Genomic DNA, 21,618 nt, shown 5'->3' with positions numbered 1-21,618 from the left:
AGGATCACTCAAGTCTAGGAGTTTGAGGCTGCTGTAAGCTATGATGATGCCATGGCGCTCTACCCTGGATGATGGAGGGAGACTCTGTCTCCAAACAAACAAACCTCTGGGAGTCTCACTTTGCATGTTGGTAAAGGCAATCTCAAAAAGATTGGCAGCTATGTATATAAAACAGAGTCCATAATGCAAGATAGGCTCTTAACAAACGCTGCTGTATTACTACTACCATGGCTGCTCCCCCGCTCATGAATGCACCTAGGCTGTGTCTAGTAGAAGGCACATAAAACAGGTTTTAAGTTTCTCAAAAATCTGGTAAGAGAGAGAGAACCCTTTTGTTCTACTTTCTCAACAAGGGAGGGAGGGCACAACATTTCTCCCCTGAGCTGCTCTGGAGTGTGCTGTCGAACAAAGCCGTGACGGCCTGGGCCTCTCTGTCCCAGTGCAATTTTTCTTTCCACAAATAAATTGTCCAGGCTGAGGCTGGACCAGCCTGGACACCAGCCTGGGCACCAGCTCCGGGCAGGGTTGGTCTTCCCCTTGCTGCTGGCCTGTGTGCTGCATGCAGCCCTGGTGTCCTGAGATCATAGAAGGACATCCATGTTGGGGAGACATTGTGCTCAGAGCACTTGATGCCCGTGACGTGGATTTCAGCTCCGTTTATACCTCTAAGGAGTGACCTTCTTCAGTGACCTGTTTTCTGATCATAAAATGAGAAGGTTAATCTCCAGGATTCCTTCTGGCTTCAGTTTCCCACCTCTTTCCCATACTGTGGGAGTTCAGGTAAAGGACCAGCTCTTCCCAAGTGCAGTCCTGGGTCTGTCTTGTTTGGTTTCTGAGCCAAGGCTAGAGATGCTGATTTCAAAGGGCTGGGATTGTGGGGAGGACACCCCAGGGGCAGAACTTGCTTAGGAAACAGGGTGGCAGTAAACATTTTACATATTCTCAGATCTCATTTGGACTTAGGTAAATAGGGTAGGAGTCTACATCCCCACCCTATACTACCCCAGGATGGCCCAGCCTGCCTTGGGAAGGTGGGGGATCTTGGGTCAACTGTGTAGGTGCCTATGTGCATGTGTTGGTAAGAGTTTCTCCCTAAAGAAACATGCTCTGGCTTCACCCTGAAATTTAACTTTGGTCTATGAAAAGGTTCTGCAGAGTCTTGTGGGAACATAAACATTAGGCAGATTTCTTTCCCTGAAAGCTATTTCTTCTCTTTTCTTTTTCTGGGAACTTTCGCCAGCAAGATCAAGGCCCCTCCACCCTTCCCTCCTCCCTCCCCTTTGCCTGAGACACCCAGCCCCCTCCTCTCTCTCCAAAGTGAAAACAAAGTTAACTGGTGTGTACTGGGAATCATCTCTAAGCAGGCAGCCAGGAGGAAGGGGTGAAGCAAAGGGCTCTCCCAGAGGAGAAATTGTAAGAAGGGAGGGGGGAGAGGGGGAGAGAAAGAGAGAGAGAGAGAGAGAGAGACAGAAAATAAGCCAATGGCATCAGTGGTGAAAAGTGAATTCCAGACATTTAAGATTCTTTTGGTTTTAATCATCTCAGAGGCTGACCAGAGCTGAGTTATGGGGGAAGGGACAAATGAAAACCAGGGCCATCTACTAGTGCCCCAGGAATCTCTGTGAAGACCTTAAGTCTGCCTACCAAGCGTCTCAGCTTCTCAGCCCCTGGGCCTGGAAGGTTTTCCTCCTCCAGAGGCACTTCCTGACCAGCCTTCTCCTCGTGTCATTTTACAGGACCAGTTTACTGCTCAGTTTTAAAACTACTGACCTTTCCATTTTCCAACCAGATTGCAAATTCCCCAAGGCTCCCTGGATTGTGTTATGTGAAAAACAAAACAAAACAAACAAACAACAAACCCCTCCTCTTTCCTAAGGCATTCCTCACTCCCCTGTGAGGTTTAGGGCCTGCAGAAGAAGCCTCTGGACCTCTTCCTCATCTGTAAAATGGGCCTTGAGAGACCCCAGAAGGAAGGAGGGGCTGGGAAGAGCCTAGTGGGCTGTGGTCTGCTGAGTATTTAAGGATTCTCTCCAGGAACTGCCCTGTGGAGGGGACAGAGCTGCCTCCTGAGGCCTAGGGGTGGTGATGGGGGGTTCTCTCTGTCCACTTCTTGTGGACTAGAGCTGGTTGGCAGCAGGTGAAGCCCCTGGACGCTGGGGTGGCTAAAGGTGGGGGTGGGATCTGGGCTCTTCCTTTCTCTGGCCAGGGTGGGTTTCCAGGTGAGGGAATGGACCAGGACATTTGTCAGCCAGAGTGGGGTGAGCAGGTTGGGAGGAACAGGAGGCGACCAGGACAGTGAGGACATCACTGACAGCCTGACAGCTGGTGCAGAAACCTCCTTTTCCCAGTCTGGGTCCCCTCCTCTGTGCTCACCACCTCGCTTCTTTCTGAGCTCCCTCCCCAGCACTCCCCCTCAAAGTCTAGTTCTGTGCTGCTCTTTCTCCATCTGGAGGCTGCTTTCTCCAGTCTCCTGACCACCAACTGTTCCTGCCGCTTTCCTCCTCCCTCTTTCCCTCAAACTTTGATTCTTGGGTCTGTGGACTTTGTTCTGTTTTTTATGGTGCATGTCCTCCCCCCCTTTTCTACCCTCAATAAGATTTAAAAATATAGAGCTCGAGGGTAGATTTTTTTTTTTTTTTTGAGACAGAGTCTCACTCTGTTACCCTGCGTAGAGTGATGTGTTATCATAGCTCACAGCAACCTCAAACTCTTGGCTTAAGCGATTCTCTTGCCTCAGCCTCCCAAGTAGCTGGGACCACAGGCACCCTCCAGGACTCCCAGCTAGTGTTTCTATTTTTAGCAGAGAGGGTGGTCTCGAACTTCCCAACTCAAGTAGTCCACCCGTTTTGGCCTCCTAAGTGCTTAGATTATAGGTGTGAGCTGCTCCAGGGTGGATTAGAGTTGACCTTAGAATGGGAGTCAGGTGACCTGGGTTTTAGTCTTGACTCTTCTGGGCCTGTTTCCCCCATGGGCAAGGTCTGTGGGGGGGGGGAGGGGGGGATGGGGGGGAGGGGGGGGCTCAGCTATTCCATTGTAAAACAAGGAGCTCACTAGATGCCTAAGGCCCCCAAAGTGCTCTTCAGCTTCTGAGTAAAAGAGCAAAGCCAGGACCTGCCTCGCCTCCTCCCAGGGCCACCTGGTGCAAGTCACTTACCCTAGAGCGGTGGCCTCTACGTGGCAGAGTGCATCCCATAGCCAGTGCAGATTGCTGGGCCTGGCACCTGAGCTTGAGCAAGGAGCATGTGTTAGCTGTTACTGTAGGATCAAAGCCTGAGGTGTTCTGATATGGGTGAGTGGAAAGAGTCCTGGATTTGTAGCCAGGAGACTTGAGTTCAGATTCCAGCTTCCTCTGACTTCCTATGTGACTGTGTAAGTCCGTGACCCTAATAGTAATGTGGAACTCATAAAACCTGTTTCACCCCCTCATTGGGAGTTGTGAATGCAGATTATGCAAAGTGCTTATGGGCCAGGACATCCTAGACTCAATCTTGTAGCTCCCCCCATGCATGGCACAGGCACCCAGGAAGTGTGTATTCAGTGGATGATTGAGTGGAAGGTATTAGCTGTGAACAAAGAAATAGAGGCCCAGAATGAGGAAATGCTTGCCAAGGATGGGCATGGTGAACCCTTAGTTGTGGGGGCCGTCCTGTCATTGTGGGGTATTTAGCTGCATCCCTGGTCTCTGCCCACACCCCCACACCCGTGTGACAATAACAAATGTCTTCAGACATTTCCAGATACCTCCTGAGAAGTAAAATTGCCCCAACTGAGAACCACTGAGCTAATCAGAGGGAAAAGTAGAACTAGAAATCAAGTCTTTTGTCTCCTCATCCATAGCTTTTTCTAAAATGCTACACTGTTGTCCATTTTCCCCTTTATCCAAATATTTATCCTGACTCATACCCCATAAAATTAAGAGAGGTTTATGTTATACATGAAGAAGTAGTTTTTCCTCTAGCCCACTTCGGATGGGGTTTCCACATCAGCGGCCAGTCTGCCCAGGGGTAGGGCTGGGGAAAGAAGTAGGTGGCAAAGAGGTCCACCTGGGTACTAGGGGTGGGGGTGTGGAGGGAGCCCCATCTTCCTCTGGAAGCATTTACAGTTGGTGATGAGGATTCCTGGAAGACCCTCCACCCTAAGCAGGTACAAGCAGACCCCTTGTGATACCAGATAGCAGGACTGACCGGGGTCTGCAGTGCTTGAGACCCTGTGACCCCTGGATGTTACAGACAAAACCAAGACTCAGAGACTCAGTGGCAAAATGCCTCATGGCCCAGAACAGTGACCAGAACTGGCGGTTCCAGGTGAGGCCACCAACATCCATCAAACCAGCACAGGCCTCCCCCCATCTGAAGAACTGCTGCTGAGGCCAGGTCTCCTCCACCCATGGACCTCCCTGGCCATTCCCCATTGCACAGATCAAAAAGTCCTTTCTGGGGCTGGAGGTGGTACTTAAGGAACCTACTGCCTATTAATTGCTGGAGGAATTGAGTCCCAGAGAGGAAGGTGGGAGTCCCCGGAGGATATCTGGTGACTGCTCCTGGGTCTGTCAGCAGATCCCCCCCCTTCCCCAGAGATGCCCCTATCTTTCAACCTCTGCCCCATCTCTCCTAAGGGGCCTCATCTTGCTGTCATGGCAACCAGCGGATTAGGACCAGCTTGGAAGCCCAAAGATACGGGAAAGGGCTTAGAGAGGAGGCAGGTGGAAGGAGGAAATGAGAGAATGAGGAGATGATAAAGAAAAAGCTGGGTGGGGAAAGTGGAGGGCAGGGAGGAAGGGAAGGGGAGATGAGAGAGAAACCTCATCGATAGTAAGAGAGAAAAAGGAGGGAGGAGGGAGGAGGGGGAGGGAAGAAAGAGAGAGAGAAACCTCAACTTTTATTTAAAATCAGAAAGCAGTTGTAAGCCTGGAGTTGTTGCCATGGCAACGGCAAAGAAAAGGAGATAGAGAGCTTGTGAAGCCGTGAAAACCCAATAGGGGTAAATGTTTAAAGCCAGGAACAAAAACCATTCAGAGATAATTAAGTAACAGGCTGCAGGTTCGGAACTCCTGCCCATTGTGGGGACTCAGCCTGAGATTCCAGCCCCCTCCTTCTCCCACCCTTTGCTCCTTCCCCTGGCTCTCCGGGAGGACTTCCCTCCAATCTGCTTGCTTTCAGCGGGAGACTGCCTTGCTCACTCAAGTTCCACTTCCCCAGACCAGCACTGGACAAGTTTTCTCTCCTTCAATATTAAGAAAAATACAGTCTTTGTGGGGGAAAAAGGGGGTCAGAGAAGTGGAAGAACTTCTGGACACTGAAATACCAGGTAGCTGAGTTGTGGACTTCCCCTCTTTGGATCCTACAAGCAAGGCCAAACCTTGTGTGGCTGCTGCTGCCCTCCAGGACGCTGGGGGGCTTCTTGGGGGAAGGGGCCTTCTAATGTGGGAGCTTTACCAGGGCTACTTAACTGTGTTTAATGCTACCCTAATTCCTCTTTGAATGCTTCTTAGGATTTTTCTAGCAGGCTTAATCTTCCCAAGCCTCAAGATGGCCAAAAGCTAAGCTGATATTTTGGGGGTTAGGTATACTCTGCAGAATTTTGTTAAATGCCAAAGTACGTTTTTCTCTTTTAAATGAGTTTCACTCAGTCACCTCACTCCTACCCCAGACATGACAACAGCTGGCTGGCCCCTCACCCCATCTCCTTAGGGAAATAATCTTTTTTGAGTTCTGCCTTTCCTTACTTTCAGAGGCTTCTTAAGAAACGAATATCAGAGAAGGCTGTGATGTCCTTTTCTGCCTCTGGTCTTGGGATGTAGCTCTGAGCTGGGGGCTGAAATTGCTACATAGGAAGAGTGCTATTTTATACCTGCAGCCCCCAACTCAGTGTTACCACTCACCTCCAGCCCATCCCTGCAGATATTCTTAGTTTTATCCTTAGACTAAGCCAGACACTGGAGATCTGCAAGCCAAGACAGAATAGCCTTGGCCCCTTGAAGAATTACTTTTACTGAGCTGAGCATTTGACCACCAGCCTGCAGGGAGGAATGCTTTAAGACACAGCCCCAGGGAACACTGTCTCATATTGATGGTAGGAGCGTGGTCCAGAACCTGGCTTAACACATCACAGTGTCCTTTTATGAGGATCCATGGGAGAAAGTTCCGGGGGTACTTTACCTTAGCCACTGGTTAGTTTTTACTTTGTGGATACTGTAAATAGTGTCACAAATTTTCTTCTTTGCACTGGCTACTTGGAAGCTCAGGGCTAAACCTTGTACCCTGTTTCCCCGAAAATAAGATAGTGTCTTATTTTAAGGTGTGCTCCCAAAGATGTGCTAGGTCTTATTTTCAGGGGATGTCTTATCTTTCCTGTAAGTAGGTCTTATTTTCGGAGGATGTCTTATTTTCGGGGAAACAGGGTAGTTCATTTCTGATGAGCTGCTCAGGATTTTACAGCATGTACTTAGTACCTTAGCTTTATCCCAACCTGTTGTTAGTTTCTTTCCTTGCTTCCCTAATCTCCACCATCCTCACCCATGTCTAACTTCTTCTCTTAATTTATTTCTTATACCATTGACCAAATGGATCTATGTATGCTACCTCAAATATTTTATGAAATAAGTAAGCTAATTAAGGTAGTTAAGATATAGAAAACATAGAGCATCGTATCTGGCAAATAATAAGAAAGCAATAAAAATGTCAGCTACTATTTTAAGTGGACAAAAATATAAATTGCTTCTAATCTTTATTTTAGAGGTGCTATAAATATGGGCCAGAGGCAGCAGAGAGCCATCCAGATTAAAGGCCATCTGTAAATATAATTAACTCCCAATTGACTCAGTAGCAGGAAGAGCCTTGACATGGATATCACCTACCTATGATTTTTTTAATCTTTTTTTAAACTTTGGAATGCATGATGGTGATAATAACGATGATAATAATCAGATTTGCCTTGCTTATTAGAGTTGACTTGCACTGCTATTTAAATGAGCTTCTAATTCCCTGTTCACAGCAGACTGACAACCAAAACATTCTGGGTGGCAAAAGAAATTGTCCTGCCTGGGATTAAGATTTTTTCACAGATAATCTCCAACGTGAGGGACCTACATGTGAGTAATTGAGAGCTGACAGCCCTTCCTTAGATCAGTTTTGCTTGATGAGGGGGAGAACTCAGCTTAGGGAAGACAAGAAGAGGTGGAGGAAGTGGGACTTCAGTTTCTCAGCTCAGGTCCTGGCCCTGAGTTCTCTCTTTCTCTCTCTCTCTTTTTTTTTTTTTAGAGACAGTGTCTTACTTTGTTGCCCTTGGTAGAGTGCCATGGCATGGTCACAGCTCACAGCAACCTCCAGCTCTTGGGCTTAAGCGATTCTCTTGTCTCAGTCTCCTGAGTAGCTGGGACTACAGGTGCCCACCACAACGCCCGGCTATTTTTTTGTTGCAGTTTGGCTGGGGCTGGGTTTGAACCCGCCACCCTTCTCACTGAGCAACAGGCACTCTTTCTTTCTCAACTGCTCATTTCAACCAACCTTTCATTTGGTCTTGTTTTCTTTGATATTTTTGGGGAGACAGAGTCTCACTCTGTCACCCTGGGTAGAGTGCCGTTGTGTCAGAGCTCACAACCTCAAACTCTTGGGCTCAAGTGATCTTCTTGCCTAAGGAGGATCTAAGTAGCTGGGACTACAGGTGCCCACCACAACACCAGCTATTTTTTGGAGACAAGGTCTCGCTCTGGGTCAGGCTGGTCTTTTTTATTTTTTTATTTTTATTTTCTTTTTGCAGTTTTTGGCCGGGGCTGGGTTTGAACCTGCCACCTCCAGCATATGGGGCCGGCGCCCTACTCCTCTGAGCCACAGGCACCGCTGTCAGGCTGGTCTTGAACCAGTAAGCTTAGGCAATCCACCCGCCTCGGCCTTCCAGAGTGCTGGGATTATAGAAGTGAGCCACGGCAAAGGCCTGGTCTTGTTGCAAAAAGGAAAATGAAGAAAAAAATATTAACCATAGCAGCTCTGTTTTGTTCAGCCCTGCATTTACTGAGCATTTGCTCTGTGCTAGGCACTGCTAGGTGTGCGTCCCCACGAGCTGATTCTAGTGGAGAAGCTGCTCTGGGAGCTCAGGCATCTGACACGGGGGGAGGGCCTCTCAGCTCCTGCTTTCACTCTTTCCCTCTTTTCTCTCGGGCTCCTGCATTTCTCAAGGTCCTTCTTTCTCTCTTTTCTTTTCTCATTCCCTCAGTGTCCTGTTAGCTTTTCTTCCTTTTCTCTTTACCTCCCTTCCTTTCAAGATCTTGTTTTTTCTATTAAAATAAATTTTTGAGAAAGAAAATAGTTCCATATTGGTTTTTTCTATTTTTCTGTCTTTAAAAAGAAAAACCAATCCCCCCCCCCCCCCAACTCCTCCCAGTTACTTACAAGGCAAGTAAAGAAGACAGCCCTCTCTTCCAGGCTCTCAGTTCTTTTGCTTAGAAGACAAAAGATCCTTCAGAATTAAGAGAGGAAGAGGGGGAAAAGCTTAAAAAAAAAAAAGAAAGATTCCAGTTAAAAATCTTAAAAATCTTCATCAGCGTCAAAAACCTGACAGAAAAGCTTTGTTTGAAGGGAATGTAAGTGGGGGGGGGAGGGAACTGGCAACTCTCAGCCTCAGAAGGCAAATATCTTGAGAGTTGAAGGAAATCTGGAGATAGTGAACATTCCCATTGAAGTAGTGGAACCGCTTTGATTTCCTTTTTAACCAGAGTCTAGTCCTTTCGAGGCTGGTGGAATATGCTGAGAGGGAGAATTGTGGGGGTGGGAAGGAAAGAGAGGAAGGAAGCTGCCATTTTAATTTCACCCTGGGTCAGAATGGTCAAGAGCTGGGATGACTGTGCAGAAGCCCAAGCCCTGGTGTGCTGTGGCCTGGTCCCAGCCAAACACTTGCCAGAAAGGGGACCGAGCACAGAGCGAGGAAGGGGGGGCGCACAACTGATCTAGTGCTGGTGGTGGCAAAGCTAGTGAGACCCCGGAGAGAGCTGTGACAGGTGGGAGGCGCTGGGCAGAGTGGCGGTGGTGCCGGGAGAGGGTGCAGTGGGCACTGGGACGGAGTGTGTTCTGTGGGTGGAGGGGGAGGTGGGGCAGCCAGGTTCCAGCTGGTCGACTTCTTTAGGAGTCTGGGCAGCAAAGACTCAGAAGTGTCTGCTGATTGGAGGAAGGGGGAAAGAAAAAGGGCAATGTGGGGCATTGTTGAAAGGATGTCAAAAATGGGACAACTAGAATGAGGTTGCAGACACAAAGCTGGACACCAGGACAAGCGGCACGCTGGAGTAAAGGGGGAGGGCAGAGAGGGGCAGGACCTGTCACTCATGAAGCCCATGTGCACCGCTGCCTTCCCCAGGCTGTGCTCGTGGCGGGTGGGTGGCCAGCCTGAGAACTATTTGTGGCCAGTGTTTAAATCGTAGGCTGCTTTCACGCTGGCACCTGGTATCCAGCCGTCGATTGATGTGCCGTGAGAGAATATGTACCAATTTTAATATTAGCCTGAGCAAAACATAATTAGGAAGAGAAATGCGCTTCTGCTGTCGCAGCTCCTGCAGAGAAGATTACATAAGGTTCATTCAGGTGGTTTGGGAGCGTCTTCCCCATTCCTGTTCTCATGTCTCTGGCTTTCTAGAGACAAAGAAATAGAGACCCAGAGCCTCCAGCTTGCCTGCCAGAGGTCTCGGAGACAGACACGCTGCTGGGAAGCAGATCCAAGACCCTGGGCCTGTAGTAGGCACTGGACAAGAGCGCAAGTCGAGTAAGTCAGTGTAAGATGAACATATGGGCAAAGGAGAAAAGAGAGAGAAGGGGCAAGAGAGAGGGGAACAGATGGGAGGGGAAGGAACGAAGAGCTGAGGCACAGCTCCCCGTGGTGGTGCTGGAGGATGGGAAGGAAAAAAAATAAAAAATAAAAAGCCTTGAATTATCCTGAGACAGTTGCAGAAGGGCAGGATGGATTCAGGAAGGAATTAACTCTGTGAATGTCCTGTATTATTATTATTTTATTATTACACTCTTAAGGTGGGCAAAGGAAAGGATATGGAGCACTTTGACAGAGACTTTTGGGTGGCTGGGGAAGCAAATAAGGAGGGGTGGCAGTGGGGGTGTCTTTTGGGGGGTGACAGTCATGTGTTAAGGCCCCGGGCGCGTCCCAGGTGGAGCTCCACACTGGCCCCTTAGACTGAGGTTTCGTTGGGGTACTTCACTTGAGTGGAGGAGGCAGGAGTGAAAACTGCAGGCCTAATTGCTAGGTCTCTCCCAGCTCTTCCAGGGAGCACGGGGCAGGAAATTCCTCAAATTCCAGGCTTGTAGGATCATTGCTGAGCATAACCGCAGAGCTAGGGAAAGAGTCAGGGAGGCAGAGAGAGCTGCCTCCTCTCCATCTTTTTTTCTTTTGCAATTTTAAAGCAGCTGCAAATTAGAAGAGTTTAGAGGGGCTGACGGCTGAGAGAGAGGCCCCAAATATAACAACCCTCCTCGTAAAGAAAGTCCCAGGTCTGGGAATTCCAAAGAAATTAGCTCTGAATTGAGTAAGTTTGAGGTCGATAATAGACTGCTGTGGACAGAGACAGGAATTTTTCCCAGGGTGGATTTTTTTTTTTTTTTTTTTAGCTCTCAGAAATAGCCAGTGGAAAGGAACTTGCTTTAGGAGAACCCCAGCAAGAACCATCTTGTTGAAAACAGGGCTGGCTGAGCAGGGAGCACGTCTCCTCTCCTTCGGGCTCCTCCCAGGGCACGGGGTGGGGGAGCTTTCCCCTGGTCACCTTGCTGCTGCTCCTGGACAGCCCACACATTTTTCCACCTCCGTACTTTGCTCACACTCTTCATCAGCTCCAGTGACGCCTTTTCCTGTCGTTTAGCATCTGGCACCTGGATTTGCCTTCAAGATGCACCTCAATTCCCCCCAAAGAATGAGCCCTTTTTCTCCTTTGGGCTTCCAAAGCAAATTGCTCATATTTTGGCAGATTATCTGCTCTAATCACAGTGAGTTGTTTGCCCCCACCTCCTGTACTGCCACCATACGCCTAGAGAACAGGACTATGACTTGTTTATATCCCTAACTTCTCTCTCTTGCCTCTTCTCTCCGGCACACGGCAGGGTGACTGCCTCACAGTAAGTCCACCAAAAAAAAAAAAAAAAAGCCACTGAGCAAATACTCCTGTTGTTTGCAAGAGCATTGATTATGCACTTCTTAGATCCCTATAAAGAATGTCTAATTTGAAGTCTGGTTCCTCTTCCAGCTCAGTTTCTCACACTGTCCTTAATATGTGCTCAGACAATGCAAACACTTTAAATATTATCTTCGGTAGAACATAATTAGGTACTGCTAAAAATTCACTATCAGCTTTCTAAAGCTAAAAAGAAATGACTTTTGCATTATCCACACCACTGCTTTTTCTCAATGGTGTGGATAACTGAGCTGTGAGTGTTTTCATCATAATTGATGATGGGACCACCGGAAAGAGCGGTTGGATTTATTGGGTTGCAGGAGGAAGCAGCAGTGGCTCACGTCCTCTGCAGTTCCTTCTCAGTTGCTAAGCTCCTGGGATTTACACAGAGCACTTAGAAGCTGGTGGTCCCACCCTCGGCAGCAACCTAAAAATGTCCAATGTGGGCTGGCATCTAGGAAGTATCTCAACCCAAACCTCAAAAATTCACAGTCAAAAATACTGTATCTTAGGGCTGTTAAAGTCTTTCTTGGGATGGAATTATAAACTCCTCTTGGTTGTTCTTCAGACGTGCGTGTCCTCCTTTTGCTATCAGGACTCTGTTCTGGGTGCCCAGGTCAGGGCTCACCACCCTACACTGCACATCCTCCACACAAAAAGCAGAACTCTGCTGCTTGCATGATGCCAGACGGCTACTTGGTTTGGCTGATTCAGTCAGCAGGTAAAAGCATCATGGTATCATGGAAAGAGCCCCTTTTGAAGCATTACCCTCATCTTACTTCCATTTCTGACTCTGCTACTAATAAGCTGTGTTACTTTGAACAAGCTGCTTAACCTCTCTGGGCATTAGTAACCCCTCACATGAGAAAGTAGGGCTATGTAAAAGGAGAGGTTCTTTTTAGCTATAACTCTGTGTGTAAGTCTGTAATTGAGGTTAAGAAGAAATGTGCATACACCCGATTCTTGCCTGAAGACTATTTACTTTCTATAACAGGTTACAGGATATATATAAATTATGTTTTCAGCCTTCCTCCCTTTCCTGGGGAAGAGCGAGTAGGCCCCGGAAATTCTGTGGGTGTGGCAGCTGTGGTGGGCTTGATGAAAGGGGTCTTTTCTTAGCTCCTTCTGTTCACTTATAAGGTTTCAGAGGCAAATTATGCCTGTACTTACCAGCACAGGTGTAAGCACCTGGGGGCAAATCTAATGCATCCCCAAGGTGCGCAACCCTGATAGGAAATGATACTAGGTGTGGTTATGGATGGTGCTACTTTGGCCGGGTTTCCTTAAAGAGGGAAATCTGGAGCATGGCTTAGAAGGAGGGGACATGGTGTGGATTTCACAGGGAGAAAGAAATCTACCCCAGGTGTGTGTGGGGTGCAGGTGAGAGGTGGAGCTTGGTGGGTAATTATTAACACCTTTTGCACCTGGATTCTTCATAGGCAGCTATTGCAGGTTCTTGAGAAGTGGCTCAACACGATGAGGTCTGAGAGGCTTCATTCTGGTTTCTGGGTACATGGATGTGGGGACGGCACAAAGCAAGGAAGATGTTGATGGGGCCGCTATCATCCATATGAGACCAGTGGATGTGTGGGGTATAGGGAACATCGTAAATAGCCTGAAGAAGGGAGCCTCAGAATTACATCTATTCAAACATTCAACTTGTGCTAAACACGTACTATGTTCTGGGCTGTCAGCTCTGGAAAGGACCTCAGAGGTTATCTATTCCATGAATGGGACCTGCCCAGGGCCGTGCAGCAGACTGACCGGGCGGGGGTCTAGCAGCCCTGATTCTTGACTCTCATTCCAGGACTCTTTCTGCTGCAGCTGAGGGCCACCCGTGCTCTGTGACCTCACTTCCCTATTGAATTTACATCTAGTCTATCTCCACTGGGGACAGAGTGACCTCAACACACCCCAAATCCCTGCTATAGATGTGCTGCTCCTAGGGTTAAAGGTCAGGACTTACCCCAGATCCTTTGCCAGCTGCCAAAATCTAGGCCTTGAGATTTAAGGTCCTCAAACAGCCTCCAGAACAGATTGCACAAGAACTTAATCAGAAGGGAGAGGGAGAGGGTCCCCGTGTTCAGGCAACTGCTGCTCCACAGGTCCCTTTCTGTGCCTTCCACATCTCACCTGTGGGCCTTCTGCTAAGGTGCCACGGCCCCTAATCTGTGTGTACAGCCTGCCTCTTTCTCCCAGAGCCCTGCACAGACCCAGTGGGGGTGCGAGTGAAGAGACAGATTAGGTCCATGGGGAGCCGGGAGTGAATACTCTGGGTGATGGTAAGGCCCATAGGTGTCCTCTGAGGTTCCTTTTGGAGCCCTGTGTGGCTCCTGATGGCTCCTGTGCCTGGGTTTGGCCTGTGGCCAGGAGTGGGCCAAACAAAGGCAAAGATCTTGGCCTGGAAGATTCTGCCTTTTTCTTTCGGCCTTGGAAAGGGCAAAAGTGCAAGTTGCGTTCATGGGCATCCTTCCACGACCCTGTTGTCCTTGCAGATTGGCACGAGAGGACAGCCCCTGATGCACTGGGCCATGCATTATCACCCTGTCCACAAAAAACACTCCCCTACCTGCTTATTGATGGAGAGGGCTCTGGTTTTAGACGGTCAAGAGTATGTTTTCATCTCATTTAGTTTCAATTTGGTGATCATTGATTGGGTGCCAGGCTGCTGGGTGCTGAGGGATAGATGAATGCAGTGTGGTTACTTGCCGTCCAGGAGCTCACAGTTAAGTAAATTTTCATGTAAGACCAACAACACCCATCTCAAATATAGCAAAGAGGCTGCCTACAAAGGAAGGTATTTTGGGGGAAAGAACAACATGTTTAACTTTGGAAATCCCCTGACGACCAGGCAGTACCATCAATTTTTCCTTCTCTGACTAAAAGACAGCTTGATAGGAAGGAAAAAGGGCACGAAAAGAGGAATTAGGAGACTGGGGTGTCTTTTCCTAGCCTTGCCATTAATACTTCATGTACACCAGGCAAATCATGTAACTGCTCTGGGATTCGGTGTTCTTAACTCTAAATCGAGATGAGATTAAATAATTCTTAGATGTAGCACAGCTTTAAGGGGGAGTCAGTTGAGGAAGGCTTCCTGGAAGGAGTGCCGTTTCAGGAACTGTTTGGAAAATAGGAAGGAAACATGACTTTCTTGTGCTGGGAAGGGCATCCCTGTCACCTTGGTAAATGGAGATAGGGGAGTGGAGGAGGGAATGGGAAACAAGAAGACAAGAAAGGTTTGAACAGGCAGGTGAACAGATAGCCCAGGGAGGGGGAACCCTGGAGGAAAGGGACAGGAAGGTTTGGACTCGGTGGGGAGATCATCCCTGAAAGCATAACAGTTTGTACAGGAGAACTTGACGCAGAGACAGGGCCAAGGGGACCTGATGTTTTCCTGAGGCAGGCAAGTACCATGCCTCCAAGCTCAGAATCCACCCTGACCTCAGAATGGAAGGCCGCTCACTACCAGCAGCATTTTTAGAAGGAGGGGGCGGTGTGGCAAAAGCAAGTAAAGTAACTCGGCAGAGGTTGGAATTTCTTGCCCTAAACTGAGGAAACCAGACCAAATACACAAAGAGGCCCTCCCTCCTGATTGCCTCATTAACAGCTGCGGGCAGCCCAGGTGTGGCTGGCAGACACCCTGTCTCCCTCTCCCACTCTGTCCCCCTCTGGGCTCTGTTCTGCCCTGGGCTGCATCTTCCTGCCTGGTCTTCCTTCTGGTCTTCCCTTCCTTTTTTCTCCATCTTTACCTGTGTGGGGGACACGGTAACTCCCCCACACAGAAGGCGTCCTCAGATTTCTCCTTCTTGGCCCTGACTCCGCAAACTGCGATCCGGATCCCTCAGTTGGTGTCACATTTTCGACTAACTGGCGGGTTTTGAGAGCAGCTGAGCAACCTGGGTGAGAAAAGTAGGACGTGTGCTCCCCAGGTTTTTCCCCATTCTCTCTTCCCACCAGGAAAGGGAAAGAATGTATACAAATATTGCTTTCAGGGTGGTGGAGACTCTGAGTGGGATAGAGGATAAGGCCAAGAATGGGATCAGAGGGAACCGAATAAGCAAAGGGGAAAAAGAGTACGGGACATGGACAAAGAAAGGGGAGTTGGAAATAAAGGGAGCAGAGGGCAGGGGAGGAGCCAAGGAACTGGAGAAGCCTGGAAATGAAGACTGCGACCAGGGACAAAGGCTAAGGGTACCACAGCGGGAGAACCACCAGGCCGAGGGAGGGTCTTAGGAAGGAAACAAAGGAGAGAGATGGAGAAAAAAGGAAGGGAAGACCAGAAGGAAGACAAGGCCGGAAGATGCAGCCCAGGGCAGAACAGAGCCCAGAGGGGGACAGAGTGGGAGAGGTGAGTAGGCGCAGAGGAGATAGAGGGGAGAGGGCAGGCAAAAAAGGCGGAACCAGGGAGGGAGGAGCGCAGGAGGGGCACCCGGCAGGGCTGGTTAATGAGCCACTCTCCTTGCCCACTCCCCCAGAGAGGCTGCTAATTACGCCTTCATCCTTTGGGCAGGAGGTCAGGAGGTCTGAGAAATGCCCTCACCCTGCAGAAGGGCCGTTGGGGCAAGGGCAGGTAGGAGTGCGGAGCAGCTGGCGGGGCAGGCTAGCAGATGGGGGCCCTGGCCCGGTTCAAGCAGGCCCCTCTCAGGCTGGGGGTGGCGTGAGGGGGTACCCTGGCACTGCTGTGCTCTTCGTTAAGTCGTAAGAAAGCCAAAGGCTGTGTGAGAAGAGAGAAGGAGGACAGGAGCTGCAGGCAGGTGTTTCTTCCCAGCTCCTCCTGGGGTCCTTTCCCCTCCTCGACAATAGGAGCTGACCACCTCCCTGCACTACCCACCTCCAAGTTGACCTAATTTTCACACACCAGACATGCACTACATGTGTGTGTCAGTACAGTGGGCCTAGTGCCTTGTTTTGACCACCTCCGTGTGTTGACCAGCTTGTTTCAGTCCCCTGGGTGGTCAACTTGCAGAGGTTCTACTGTATTTCTGTCTTTGGTACTGATGCTTTGCCTGAAAGCTAACCAGGGGTACATGAAACTCCAGCCTCACACTAGCTCCCTCCTTGCTCCTGTCCTGGGTGACTTGGAGGACCTGGGTTCAGCATACCTTTGCCCTGCTCTTGCCTTTCTGGGCTCACTGATTGGACACCCTCTAACTCCTATGAGGGACCAAGAAGTGAGCAGGTGACTAACCCATCCCATGAGGGGTTTAATGGGGATCTGTGGGAGACAGGGACCGTGTACTTCAATGAACACGGAGAATGAGATGCTGGAAGAGTGGGAAGAGCAGGAATTGTGATGTCAGGCATGCTTGGTTGTAATCCCAGCTGTGTCACTTGCTAGGTCATAGGCATATTTCCAAGCATCAATCTCTTTGGTACTAACTGGGTGCCAGGCACCCTTCTTAGTGATATTAACGTATTTAATCTTCACAAAGCTCTTAAGAGGTAGGTATTTTATCATCCCCATTTTACAGAAGGAATCTCAGGCATAGACAAATTAAGTCACTTGTCCGAAGTCTCACAGCTAAGCCATGACAGAGCAGCTGGGATTGGAGTTGTACCGTCTGACCTGGATCCTGTACTCCCAACCTCCATGTTCCAAAGCTGTTCTCCTCCCCTGATACTGAGCACAGAGTACTTATGTGATCAGATGTGTGGAGGGGCCGCCCCCCCCCCTTCAAGCAATCAGTTCTGCCCTCCAGGTCAATGCTGAGGCTGCATAACCTGAAGGTGATGTCAGATCTCACAGCTGGGGGCACAGACCTATCAACTGTCCCCACATTCAGTGCCCATCCAAGCCTGGGTTGTTCCACCCATGCTTCTGACCAACTGGCTACAGATCAGAGTTCCCAAAACCCTTTCTTTGGATTTGATTAATTTGCTAAAATGGCTCACAGAACTCAAGGAAACACTTACATTTACTGGTTTATTATAAAGAACAGTACAGGGCGGCGCCTGTGGCTCAAGGAGTAGGGCACCGGTCCCATATGCCGGAGGTGGCGGGTTCAAACCCAGCCCTGGCCGAAAACCACACACACACACAAAAAAAGAACGGTACAAAGGATACAGACTGAGAGAAGGGTAGGGAGAAGAAGGCAGGAAGGACACAGAGCTCCCAGCCACCCTCCTGGAACCTCCATGGGTTTTTCCGGAGGGGAGATTGATGAAGCCACTGGTTTTGGGGGATCAACTTAACCCTCAGCCACCTCCTCTTCCCAGAAGCTGGGGATAGGGCTGAAAGTCCCAGCCTTCTAATCTTGCTTTGGTTTTTCCCTGACTGGCCCTCATCCTGAAGCTACTGTAGAGCTGCAGCCTCTAGTTAATCATTAACATACAAACGACACTTATCACTTTGGAGATTCCAAGGATTCTAGAAGTTGTCTGCCAGAAGCCAGGACCAAATGTAATATTTTATGAGGGCTGGAGCAGTGGCTCAGGCCTGTCATCCTAGCCCTCTGGGAGGCCGAGGCAGGTGGATTGCCTGAGCACATAGGTTCAAGACCAGCCTGAGCAAGAGCGAGACCCGATCTCTAAAAATAGTCGGGCGTTGTGGAGGGTGCCTGTAGTCTGAGCTACTGGGGAGGCTGAAACAAGAGAATTGCTTGAGCCCAAGAGTTTAAGGTTGCTGTAAGCTGTGACACCATGGCACTCTATTGAGGGCGAGGGCAACAAGTGAGACTGTCTCCAAAACAAACAAACAAAAAAGCCCATATGTTTTACAGTGTCACAAAAGCCTGCCTGGGAGCTGGGGTACTGTAAATGAGCACACAGGTGTGGGGAAACTTAGATCAGCTGCAAGCACTTGGCACATAGTAGGTCCTAGATATGTTTGTGTCATTTCAGAGCAAGACAGGAAATGCTAAAATTGCCACCTAGAAAGCTCAGAGCAAGGACACATCACCCATGGAAAATGGTTGGCCTTCAGGGAGAATTAATAGGATCTCGGTTTTACAGATAGGGCAGGGGCAGCCCCAGGAAGGGAGTCATAATCTAGAGACCACTTTAAAAGGACCAACCCTCCTGCTTCCTCACCACACCCCCAAGCAGGTCACTCCCCTATCTGCCCCTGCGTCCATCCCCCACTTGATCTGGAAAACTAGCCAGGTCCTGACCTGGGGCCTGCTAACTCCTGCCTCCAGTCTTCCGACAAGCCCTTGACTCTCATCACTACTGGCCATTGACCTTCACCTCCTGCAAAATCAGCCCTGAACTTCTGTGGGATTTCCACGTAATTAGTTTTGTTTGCCTTCTCCAGGTCCCCTGGATGTGTGCGTCTTCACATTGTGGCAATTTGCACAAATTGGGCTGTTCCTCCAACAAACCCTTCCTAATGTTGGGGATTGTGTAGCTGTGTGGTGTGTCCCATCTGCAATGGCTGGAGAAGGGTTAATGCAACTTAAATGGAATTTAGGCAAGAACTTGGGCTACTTCTTTCCTCTTTAGCTGTTCCCCCAAACTGGGTGCACATCCTCCTTTTAGTTGTGACAGCCAGCTTTGGCAAGGATCTCCTGGGTATTCTCCCATCTGCTGATGACCTGCTGGGCCTTATCACAGGGCTACAGACACAGGGGGCCAGACACCTCTCCAGGAGGCATTTTCCTGGTGAAAAGCTTCCACATCTTAGGAATTTGCTCTATTGTTGTTTTTAATTTCTTTCTTTCTCTTCTCTCTCTCTCTTTTTTTTTTAACTTAAGTGACTAATCTGTAGCACTTTACTAAGGATTTCGCAGTTCCCTTGTTTAATTTTCACTGCAGTCGTGTGAACTGGGTGTTATTTCTCCCCATTTTATAAGTGGACAAACTGATCCTTGACAGAGGCTAATTCTTTTGCTCTGGAGCTAAGCTGAGCCAGGTAGAGCCAGGAAGCACTCCAGGGAGGAGTGCAGATTGCACCGTACAGCACTGTCTGGTCAAAATTACCCTACCCGGAGGCCTCATTGCCCTTTAAGTTGAAATAAATGGCCTTTATCTCTGTTGGTCATCTGCTCAGACCTTTATTAAGCACATAATGGTGTCTGGCTCCGTATGGATGTTGCATGAAGAGGCAGGTATGGCCCAGCCCCTGCCCTCTGGGGGCTGCAGTCTAAGCCCGAGGCACTGACATGGATAAACCTGTACAGGGCATGTAGACAGCAGAATGAAAACAATAACCTCTCCTGAATCAACAGCCAAGTATTTACAAGACTGTGCAAGGCAAGGGTGAGTGTGTTTGAGGGGTAGGACAAAATGAACAACTTTGCCAAGCTGCCTGGGCGGGTTTCAACAGTGCCAGACTGCAGTGCTGTGTCAGTAGCTGTGCTCCATCCAAATGCTCTCACCCTCTTGCTCCAACAAAAACCTGTGTGTGTGTGCCCACACACATACATGTGTTAATATATATTTATAATTTTTTAATACTATTCTTTAGGCTGCCAGGGCACAGTTGGTGTGGTTGTAAGGTGAATACTTATGAGAGTCCTATATTTAGATAATGACGGGGAAACTTTTAGCCCTCCTGTAGCTATATAGTGAAATTTATTCTCCTCCAGTCTACCTCAAGTTTATCTCCTAACACTGAGCTTTTATGAGATGGAATGAGCACAGCACCTGTGATATAGAGGACGTGAGAGAGAAAGAAGGGGGTGTGGGGAGAGAGAGAGAGGGAGAGAGAAGCAAATGGCATCTCTGACATAACAGAGATACAAATTTCAGTCCTAGACCTGCTCACGTTTAATCGCATTCATGATGTTTTTTGACGTACCTGAGCTTTGTCTCAGTTGCCTCACATGCAGCTGGGAATATCATCTCTCTCTGGCAGGGCTGTTCAGAGAATTAAGTGAGATTGTGTATATAAAGCACTCTGTAACCTGATGGCTTAATTTTTTTTTTTTTTTTGAGACAGAGTCTGATTTTGTCAGCCTCAGTAGAGTGCTATGGTGCCATAGCTCACAGCAACCTCAAACTCTTGGGCTTAAGCAGTTCTCTTGCTTCAGACTCCAAGTGGCTGGGACTACAGGTGCCCACCACAATGCCTGGCTACTTTTAGAGACGGGGTCTTGCTTTTGCTCAGGCTGGTCTTGAACCCGTGAGCTCAGGCAATTCACCCTCCTCGGCCTTCCAGAGTACTAGGTTTATAGGCGTGAGCCTCTGCGCCCGGCTTAAAAATATTTTTGCTAATTTTTTAATTTTATATTTTTAGTAAGTAATACATGTAGTACACAATGTAAAAACTGCAGAAGGATGAACAGTGAGAGTAATTCTCTCCCATCACATTATTCTAGATACCATTTCTCTTACCCTTATGGATTTTTTTTTTTTTGGTCCTCACAAAATCCCTGCATAGGCAAGGTAGGGTTTTTGACTCCTGTTTCTCAGGTATGAACATTGAAGGCCAGAAGGGTTAAATGGTTAACTGAGTCACCCAGATGAAAGTGGTGGGGTTAGAACCAGGCATTCCTATTAGTCCTCTGATATGTGGTATTTCACGTTTCACACTCGAAGGTGTGGGCAGAGATGGAACCCCCAGCAGCTGAATCTTATGGCTTTGGGACCACAGACTGTTTTGAGAATCTTACAAAAGTTATGGCTTCCCCCTTCTTTACCCTCACATATACAAGCCATTCGGGCTCTTGTTTATAATTTTAAATGGTTCCTTGACCACTAGAAGTCCAAAAGTCCAAGTCATCCCAATGCCTTTTTTATACTACATATCCTCGACAGGGTTTTAGCTCTAGGTGACTTCTCTGCAGAGCAAAAACATGTGCTCAGTGACCTGCAAACCCTGTCTGCTTCCCAGGAAGTGCAGGGTTCTGGAGTCAGACAGTCTGGGTTCAACTGTCACTCAGCCACACCATGTTTACCTTCATGACCTTGAGCAAGTTCCTCAGTTTCACTGAGCTTTTTCTTGTGTATTACATGGGTTGTTGGCATTCTCTGACCCTAAGAATTGTGAACTAGCATGTGTAAAGTCATTTTGCAAACTGTGCAATTATAAATAAATCTAAGATCTTATTTCTCCCTGTGAAGTCTAGAGGGGGTGAGGAAATGAGAAAGAAGCAGTCTCATCCTTGGAATTCCATCCAGCAGCTGGACATCCCTAACTTGCTTGGTGGCGCTGTCCAGCCATGTATCCCCTGTCTGGATTTAGCACCCAGAATCAAGTTCCCTAGCATTGGGTGTGAGTGCTGACTCGTGTTGTGTTGAGAATCCCTTCATCAAATCTCATCTCCATCTGTTTGTCCCAGTCTAAAGTAAGCGAAATCCCATTTTTAAGACACATCTCATTAAGACATCTCTAAGATGGAGCCAGCAAACAGCCCGGTAGAATGGAGGCTGCTGCCTGGGAAAGCTTCCCCTCCCCTCCCCTGTTCATTAATGATTATGGGAGGTTTTATTCCCCCCAACAAAAGTGTTAATTAGACATCGTTCTGAACAGGGATGTTACACAAATGAATTAAACTCAAACCAATGAGCAAGCCAACTCT

General features: G+C 48.6%; 1 protein-coding gene across 5 annotated transcripts in view; it reads left to right on the top strand.

Moving 5' to 3' along the window:
• The window catches only part of KIRREL1 (kirre like nephrin family adhesion molecule 1), a 113,508-nt gene that overhangs the window by 15,780 nt on the left and 76,110 nt on the right, over nt 1-21,618 (top strand). The window contains exon 1 of one of the 5 annotated variants that reach the window (XM_053607064.1): nt 5,289-5,307. The exons of 3 other annotated variants lie outside the window; for them this stretch is intronic. The gene's annotated coding sequence lies outside the window, so the exon portion shown is untranslated. Of the gene's footprint in view, nt 1-5,288; nt 5,308-9,608; nt 9,748-21,618 lie in introns of those variants that run through there. One more of the 5 variants, XM_053607063.1, reaches the window with a different exon arrangement.

This window comes from Nycticebus coucang, chromosome 10, assembly GCF_027406575.1.
Source record: "Nycticebus coucang isolate mNycCou1 chromosome 10, mNycCou1.pri, whole genome shotgun sequence".
Taxonomy (NCBI): Eukaryota; Metazoa; Chordata; class Mammalia; order Primates; family Lorisidae; genus Nycticebus; species Nycticebus coucang.
Note: the sequence above shows the minus strand (reverse complement) of the source record. Positions and strands in the feature narration are given on the sequence as shown.